The 8,730-nt window shown below is 40.7% G+C and overlaps 1 pseudogene; it reads right to left on the reverse strand.

The window, feature by feature from the left end:
• Nucleotides 1-2,401: 2,401 nt before the first annotated feature.
• On the reverse strand, nucleotides 2,402-4,181 carry LOC138795238 (piggyBac transposable element-derived protein 4-like; annotated as a pseudogene).
• Nucleotides 4,182-8,730: the final 4,549 nt, after the last annotated feature.

Raw genomic sequence — 8,730 nt, forward strand, 5'->3', positions numbered from 1 at the left:
TCAATCTGGCCTGGGACACTGCTCTTCTCTGCAGAAGCTGCGAGAGAGACGTATTAGTTTTATTGCTCCAGTACATATAGTATTAGTTTCATTCTGTGTCCCTATATAGTGCAGTAGTTATTCCACCCTCTGCTCCCATATAAAAGTTAGGGCCCTCTGTGGCCCCATATAGTAGTTGCCCCCCCCCGTGCCCCCATATGGTAGTTAGGCCCCGTGTCTATATAATAGGTAGGTGCCCCCTGTGCCTTTATATAGTAGTTAGGTCCATCTGTGCACCAATATAGAAGTTAGACTTCCCTGTGCCCCAATATAGTAGTAATCCCCCTCTGAACATCCGTATATTAGTTAGGCCCATCTGTGCACCCATAGAACAGTTAGGTCCTCTCTCTACCCCAAAATAGTTGTAATACCCCCTTCTGTGCTTATATATTGTAGTTAGGTTTCCTCTGTACATCCATATAGTAGTTAGGCATTTTTATATTAGTTAGGCTTATCTCTGCCCCCCTATAGCAGTTAGTTCTGTTGTGTCCCTATTTAGCATAAGGGATCCTCTGTGTTCCCACATGGTAGTTAGCCCCCTGTGTATTCATATAGTAGATAGGCCCCCAGGTAGTTTTTCCCCTATAGCTATCCCCCCTCATGACTAAACCTCTCCCCCCCCCCAAGTATGTAGTCTTCCCCATGTTGCTATTCCCCCTGTAGCTATCCTCCAGTAGGTAATGTCCCCTATGTAGGTGTCCCCATAGTAGTTAGCCCCTAAATGAATGGTATGCTCCATGCAGATAATAACCTCTGTAGGTAGTTGCCCTCACCCCCCATTTGGGCTTCTGCCCTATGTGTAGTCCCCTGGACACTGGTAGCTAGCCCCACCACCGGGAAATAACATCCCTGTAGGTAGTTACCATCATTACCTTGCTCCTGCACAGTCCTCCAGAGTCTCTTTCACCCCCTTCTACAATCGGCACTCCAGTTAACCCCTCAAGGATACTACCTATTTTGATCTTAAACACTTAAAATGTCAAAATAAACCTGATGTGTGTTCACCCTTATAATTTCAAAACATTGTTGCATCTTTTTGTTAGTTTCAATGATTAAAATGTATGATTTATAATAAATAATATTGATAAATAATTGTGTAAATATACTATATAAGACTTCAAGCCATGTAAATGTATCAACAGTCACAAGTTAATCAGCTGTATTTAGTTTCAGATGGCTGCCTCATATTTACTTGGACCTTATTTGAACCTGGAGCATTTGGCTGTATTTCATGGTAGTAACAGGTGTTACTGCTACTGCACAGATCCAGTTTTAAACCCACAATGCTGTCACGTGCAAAAGTATTACCCTGTATAAATATAGAATACTTTCTTATTATAATATAACCTTCTGTCAGAATGTCTCCACTAATAGACTTGTCAACTGTCAGTTTCCCGGTAATCACTTAGATGCACACAAATAAAACTAACCAAAATGTATACTTCTTCCTATATACTTATGTATACTCCCTCTTGATGAACATTCACATAAGCAGCACTATATGAATTCTGATTTACTTTTATTTATAACCTATTTAAGGAAAACTCAACCAGTCATTATATTATTTTTTTGCATCAATGACCTCTACATATAACTGAACGAAAATTATCTTGTTAAGGGAAAGACGCGCTCAGTTTTTCACAGTCTGAATTTCCCTTTAATTGATTGCAGGCTCTCTTTAAATGCTGAAAGGCCTCACAAAAAATTAACATCAGTGAAGACACAGGCGGAATGGAGATCCATCTGTAGATTTTTGGTCATTGTCTCATTAACCTTCCTCTAGTGTTAGCTTTCTGTTACTCTTTCTTACGTTAACGGGTCGGTTTTGACCCGCGTCTTAAATCACCCCTAGGATGCCCTAAAAACAGTTATTTATGATCCTATTTGTTTCTTACCTCTTAGTTACCTTGTTTGGGTTTCTTATGCATGGAAGGATTGATTTTAATATTTATGTTGTGGCCCCCTGGGCCTTTCATTTGAGAGCATACCATTCATTTTCAGTATAAAAATATTGTCAAATGAACCTCAAGAGAATAATATAAACTTTAAAAAGTTTGTTATATTACCTGACTATTACTGAAGGGTTTTAGAACACATTTCTTAAATGTAAAAAAAATATACATATGTATATTTTATATTATTAACTCTAGTAACATCTATGGTGTTACGGGTCACTTTTGACCCATATCTAAATACTTTATGAAAAAGGCAAAAAACTGTTTGGTTTTTTATGGAACTTTAATACAAATAAAAGATAAAAATTATATTAATATTAATAGCAATAATAATAAAAAGTAGCTTTTCTGGGTCAAATAAACAAACAACAATCAAGCAAATCAAAACAAAAATCAAGTACTAGTTTTTAGATGCATGTGTGGCAAAAAGTTACACGTTTTGTGTGTTCTTTGCAGAGGTATTTTTTGCAGGTGAAGCAGGATGTGTTTGTCTTTCTGTCCTTATTGCTAGGGCAGACCTGACACCTCTTTCTTTTAGAATCAGGTGGTCTCACTGGGGTTGTGGCTGTTGTGGTTGATGTTGAGGCAGGGCTGGTTGAGGAGGATGCTGGTGATGATGCTCTTTGTGTTGCTGTGGGTGTGGACGAAGCACTTGTTGAGCTCTGGAGTTGTCGGACCAAGGCTGCAGCGGCTGGGTCTCGGGGCACTCGTTCCCTTTGGTCAATGTGCGCCTTGACAAGGGATCGTCCTAGTTCCTCAAGAAACATCCTCCGCTTGTTTTTTTTTTCTTTGAATTCCATCCTTGATGAATGTGGGTCCACAACACAAAAGCATTGTATGCTGACACATCAAGGATGTTGTAAAATACAACCATTGGCCATCTTCTAGTTATTCGCTGGCAAGTGTAGGTGGCAGTCAGCTTGTCCAGGTTGTCCATTCCTCCTTTGTTTTTGTTATAGTCCAGGATGATTCTGGGCTTTTTGTCACTTCCTGATGACACAGCTGCATCTTTGTGAAGTGTGGACATCAGTATCACATTCCGTCGTTTTTTGGGGCAGTATGAAACAGCAGTGGTGGTGTCTGTAAAAACAAACTTTGAAGAAAGTGAAGCCCTGTCCTTCATCTGCAACAATTCTGCGGGCAGCTCAGGTTTGGTTTTTTTCACTGTGCCCACCATGGTGATTTTCCTCCTGAGAAGTTCTTGTCCAAGGTCATAGCTTGTAAAAAAAATTGTCACAAGTAATGTTGTGACCCTGCAGTCCAGTAGTCATATAGAGGACTACACGTTTCCTTGTTTTTTTTCAGGGATGCCACTTGCAGACTTGCCTGTGTAAATCTGTAGATTCCATGCATAGCTAGTTTTTGCATCACAGGCTGCCCAGATTTTTATGCCATATTTGCCTGGCTTACTTGGCATGTATTGCCGGAAGGGGCATTTTCCACGGAAAGGGAGAAAACGTTCGTCTACTGTCACCTCTGGCCCTGGGTTGAACATCAGTGGAAGGAGCTGCACCCATTTCTCCCAAACATCCCTGATGGGAGCAAGTTTGTCAGATTTTGTTCTGGTGTCTCTGTTGTCAAATCTGAGGACTCTTGATATCATTTGAAACTTTTAAAGTGACATTGTTGCCCGGAAAATATTCCTGCCTGTCGATGCGTCCCAGAGACCTCATCAGTGGCCTCATTGCAGGATTTGTACACTCCAGCAAGGAGAAGAACACCAATGTAGGCATCCAGGTCATCATCATGAAGGTCATTCCACATGTTGCCATGGACTTTTTTTCCTTCAAGGTTTGTCATAGCAATAATGACCTTTTTTATTGACAATGGCATAAACAGATCAAAACATGTCTTGATGTCCCTTACTCTTGTCACAGCAAACCTTGTGATCCCAGGGGTCATTTTTATGACATTTGCAGCATCTGCCCTGCCATGTACATCTGGTGGTACTGAGCTCCAACTGATCTTGCCACTTTTGGATTTGAATCTTTCAGGAGAAGCAGCTTCAGCACCGGTGACCTCCTCATCAGACTAATCAGAACTGTCTGTGTCTTTAGGTTGATACTCCACATCATCTTCCTTCTCAGAAACCTGTTCATCTGTATCACTTTGCTGCTGTGTGTCCTCTGATTCATTATCATCCAAAATATAATCCAGAATTTGGCTTGCATCTAATCTTCTCCTCATTGATCAATGGTGTAAGCTGGAGATGTACTGCACTGCAAAGTACCAACTCTAAGCTGATTTGGCCATACATGCCTGGACATGTCCCTAATTCAAGTTGTTAGAGGTAGAGCTGGCTGTGGGCTGTTGGTTTATATTGTGTTTATGAGTTCAGTTTTGTTCAGTATTATTTTTTTACTCTTATATTACACCTGGGTCGAAATTGACCCTAACAACACAAATGTTATAATTTTAATAAGAGCATTTTATAATTTAGTAAAATAGTTTTATTTTATTGAATTTTGTTTAAAAATAAGTTCCTTACAAAGTCAAAAAGTCTTGATGCAATAAACAAACGTATGTAGAATTTGTATGCATTTAAAAACTAAAACGGGTCGGTCACGACCCTAACACTAGAGGAAGGTTAAAACTGCAAAGGGAGAGGGCAGGACTAGATTTAGAGGGGGCAATCCCAAACAAGGCCACTGCACTGATTTTTTTTAACCAGCCACTATCTATTTGATTTATCAAATACATAATTACAACTATTAATATTATGACTAAATTAACTATTATTATTATTCGTCCTTGGAACCACTTTACTGGGTGCTGAAGCTGCCCAATTGGCAGAATTGACGGGAACCTGTCTGATCCTGGATCCTCATGCTGGCCCAAGGACCTGACCTCCACAGCTCTATACAATGCTGCACTATACTTACTGTGGTCGCACCTGGTTTTGCAGTCACAGAGGACGGTTGCAGTCATGCTGTGCAGGACTATTACTGCTGTTTAAGCAGGAGAAGGAGTGGAGTCCTGATCCCTATGATTGTACAACAGTCATGGCCTCTATGAACAAGATTACTTCTCAACTTTCTGCAACATCACAGAGAGCTAAGGGGAACAACGTTAGAAGGTGTGTGGAGCCCCAGGGATCTAACAGGTTCCCTTTAAGACCATGTGTGGAGCAGAGCCTGGAGCTAAAGAGAAGCCAGGAAATGGGGAGTGTAATTAAATTATAGGGTCTGGTTTGGGGTCTGAATTTATTCAGAAGTTTTGTCTAGGTCTTTATTAATAAAGTTGTCTATACAGGGGACTGAATAAATGTTGGGATCTGGTCTGTAATCCGAATTTCTTTAGGTATCTTGTTCTGGGTGTCAATATATTTTTAGGGATATGTATTATGGGTCTGGTCTGGAGTTAGAAATAAATTTGAGACCAGGCTTGTGTCTGAATCAATTAAGGGGTCTGGTTTGAGGTTTGCATTAATTAGGTTTGTTTTGGAGGCCAAATTAATTTGATCTGATCTGGGTTCTGTAATTATTTAGGGTCTAGTCTGGGTTCTGAATTAAATTTAGGGTCTGATCTATTGTCTTAATTAATGTAGATGTCTGGTCTGGGGTGTGAAGGAAATTGGGTACACCATTGGGGGGCATAAGACTAATTGTATTTTGTGGTAAAACATTGTCCAGCATGATCATCTGATATACTCAGCTACACTTGATTAAATGAAATAACAAATCTGGAGCACTCAATAAAATGAGTGTTGTGCCATTTCTTGTTATACCTTTTAGAAATACATGATTACATTTGTTACTGGGTGCCGCCCTTATCAAAGTTTTACTTGAAAGTGTCTACTCATTGCTAAAGAAATTAAGCACTCCCTCCACCTTAGACTATTGTTGGCCGCACCCTCAGCTTGCAGTAGATTCTGCCATCAGTCTAAGTTGTAGGGGGCTATCCCGAACAACCACCGACAAATGATGCCGGTGGTAATAGAAGTCAGCCATAATGGAAAATCATAGCTGGCCCCTTTGCTCAAAGAGACATAAGTTGCAGGGAGAGCGCTCCTGCTGTAGCTTACCCTTCCCCATAGAGAACACAGGAACACTCGGCCTAGGCATACTTTCCTGTATGTGGGGACAACTGTTGGCAGGCGGAAGACATATATGATGGCCAGACAATCATTCGGCCATCAGTTATTAAAGGTGCGTGGCTACCTTTAGACTGTTTAGAGATACACCCTATTGACAAGGAGAATGGCAACACCCTGTTGTCAATTAGACTTTGGCCACACAAATAACAGAATTTACTATTACCTGTGGTTTAAAGTGTACCTATCACTTGGAGACCGCTGCAGAATCCTTTGAAAAATTCCTGAAGGTACACTGTTCTCTTTTGATTTAGGTGGTAGATGACTTTTCCAGAAAGGCCATAGACAGCATTGTAAGTCAACAGAGGTATCAGAAAAGGACCGCCATGGACCGTGTGGCACAAAAGTAAGCGTAATATGTCATTTTACTCATACTTATGTCATTTAATTACTCATTATATGACTGCACAATTCATCCCATGCTACTGTAACCAATATTACACTGTATCTAAGTGTGTAAGTGTAAAAATATTATATAAAGAAAAATTAAAATTTACAATAAAAGCAGAATTTTCTGGTACTTAACAAACAGCGTAGCTTGGCATAGCACATAGACTTACCATTTATTCAGTTACATAGGCTGTTTTTTTTGCCTTTTTGCCATCTTTGGCAGCATCCTCAGTCATGGTAGTACAGCAGCTCACTGTTCTTAGATAATTGCTTTAGAGTGAACATGATTTTACTAAAAATAAGCCGAAAGGGAAAATTTCTAGGTGGCATTACAGTAGAATGGGGACACGGCCTATTAGTGAATGCCAGCCGGTATGGATCTGACAGGCTATTACACTTGCAAAATTGCAGCATAAGCCCTTTGTCTTGGACAGGTGTTGTTTAAATAGATGGTTCTGATATTCTAAAACAAGGCTGTGTAAGATGAGAAAAATGTCTTGAAAGCCTGAACACAGTATAGTAGGTCTGGTAGTGACATAAGCTTTCCCAGGGTTATGTAAAACCATGCGCAATGTTATTTTAGTTACTACAAGAGCCAGGCCAGCCCAGACCAAGCACATGTAGAACATCTGTACCTCACAAAGCAAAGAGGCAGTGAAATAATCCTATACATCTTATCTACTGCCAAAAATCCTCTTAGAGAAATGACTTAAATACGCAGTACCCTACAACATATGGCAAATATAACCACATGTGAGAAAAATAACCCGTAATAATAAATATTCCCCAAGAGATACATAAGAGATCTAATTCTCAAGTAACTGCAGCATTCCAAGCATAAAGTACTGGGGAGACACCTACTCCTGAAGGAACAGGGAGTTTTCAGGTTAAATCCAAAGTTCTTCTGAATCAACCTTAATAGACAGCAAGAAGCTTTACATCCACTTCATCATGGATATATGTGTCAGTTACATTAAGATTTGCTATAGCTTCAATATATTTCCATGTTTTATTATAAGGGAACAATATATAATATGTTGTGTTGATATATTGAGGCATATTAATTATGTTGGGGTCTACAATCTAAGGGCCCTATTCCACCGAACGATTATCATTTGCATAATCGTTAACGATTAACGATCTCAAACGACCGCTATTGCGAAAGACCTGAAAACGTTCAGTCATTTCCATGGAACGATAATCGTTACTTATGATCGTAATTGCGATCGTTTTTTCTTTGCTATTTATTCGCTATTGCGTTCTTATCTATTGGGAACGACCGAACGATGTCTTATTCAATGCTAACAATTTGAGAACGTTTTGCGAACAAGCAACGATAAAAATAGGTCCAGGTCTTATAAAGCAATCAACGATTTCTCGTTCGGTCGTTAATCGTTAACTGCATTTCAACCAAACGATCATCGTTTAGATTCGAACGATTTAACGATAATCTGAACAATAATCATCCAGTGGAATAGGGTCCTAACTGTAGTAACCCTACAGCTCCATGTATGCTCTTATAGTTTCCTTATCTCAGAGTAAGTTCTGCAACCATGGAAAGACACATCTCTGTGGCAGCTATCTCTCCCAATCTCTCCATATTCATGGCCAAGCATCTATGTGTGAGAGTGAAGGGATAAGCCACTGCCATCTCGCAGTTTTACAGTGAGGCGTATATATACATTAGACAGTCAACTGGCCCCACCAAAGTCAACAGGTTTTAGCCAATTTGTGACTAAAAATATGGGGACATTTCTGCTTCACCAAAGGTTTCTGGTCTTCCTGAGTTCTCCCTAGAGTTATGATTTAAAACGTAAGTTGTTTTTTTCTAAAAAAAAAGTAGGTGAGGTCTCCAGAACTGGACACAGTATTCCAGATGTGGTCCCATTAGACCTCTATACAGCAGGATCACAATCTCCCTCCTCCTACTGGTTACCTACAGCCAGGGCCGGCGTTAGGGGGGGGGGCAAAGAGGGCAGTTGCCCAGGGCCCCCATCCCCCAGGGGCCCCCTGCCCCAGTTACAGTGAGTGTTAGGTGCAGGACCGCACAGACAGCGTCCTGCAGCCTCTGCCAGTGATCCCTGGCTGCAGCTGATGGCTGCTATCAGGGGTCACACAGAGGCTACAGGACGCTCTGCTCCGGAGTGTGTAGCTTCCCCCTCCCTTCTGTACCATGTGATTTCCTCTCTCTTCCTGGTGTGGAGCTGTCGGGACGATAGAGGAGAGGGCTGCAGTGTAAGGAGCAGAACCTCC

The sequence above is a fragment of the Dendropsophus ebraccatus genome, chromosome 6 (genome assembly GCF_027789765.1).
Source record: "Dendropsophus ebraccatus isolate aDenEbr1 chromosome 6, aDenEbr1.pat, whole genome shotgun sequence".
Lineage (NCBI taxonomy): Eukaryota > Metazoa > Chordata > Amphibia > Anura > Hylidae > Dendropsophus > Dendropsophus ebraccatus.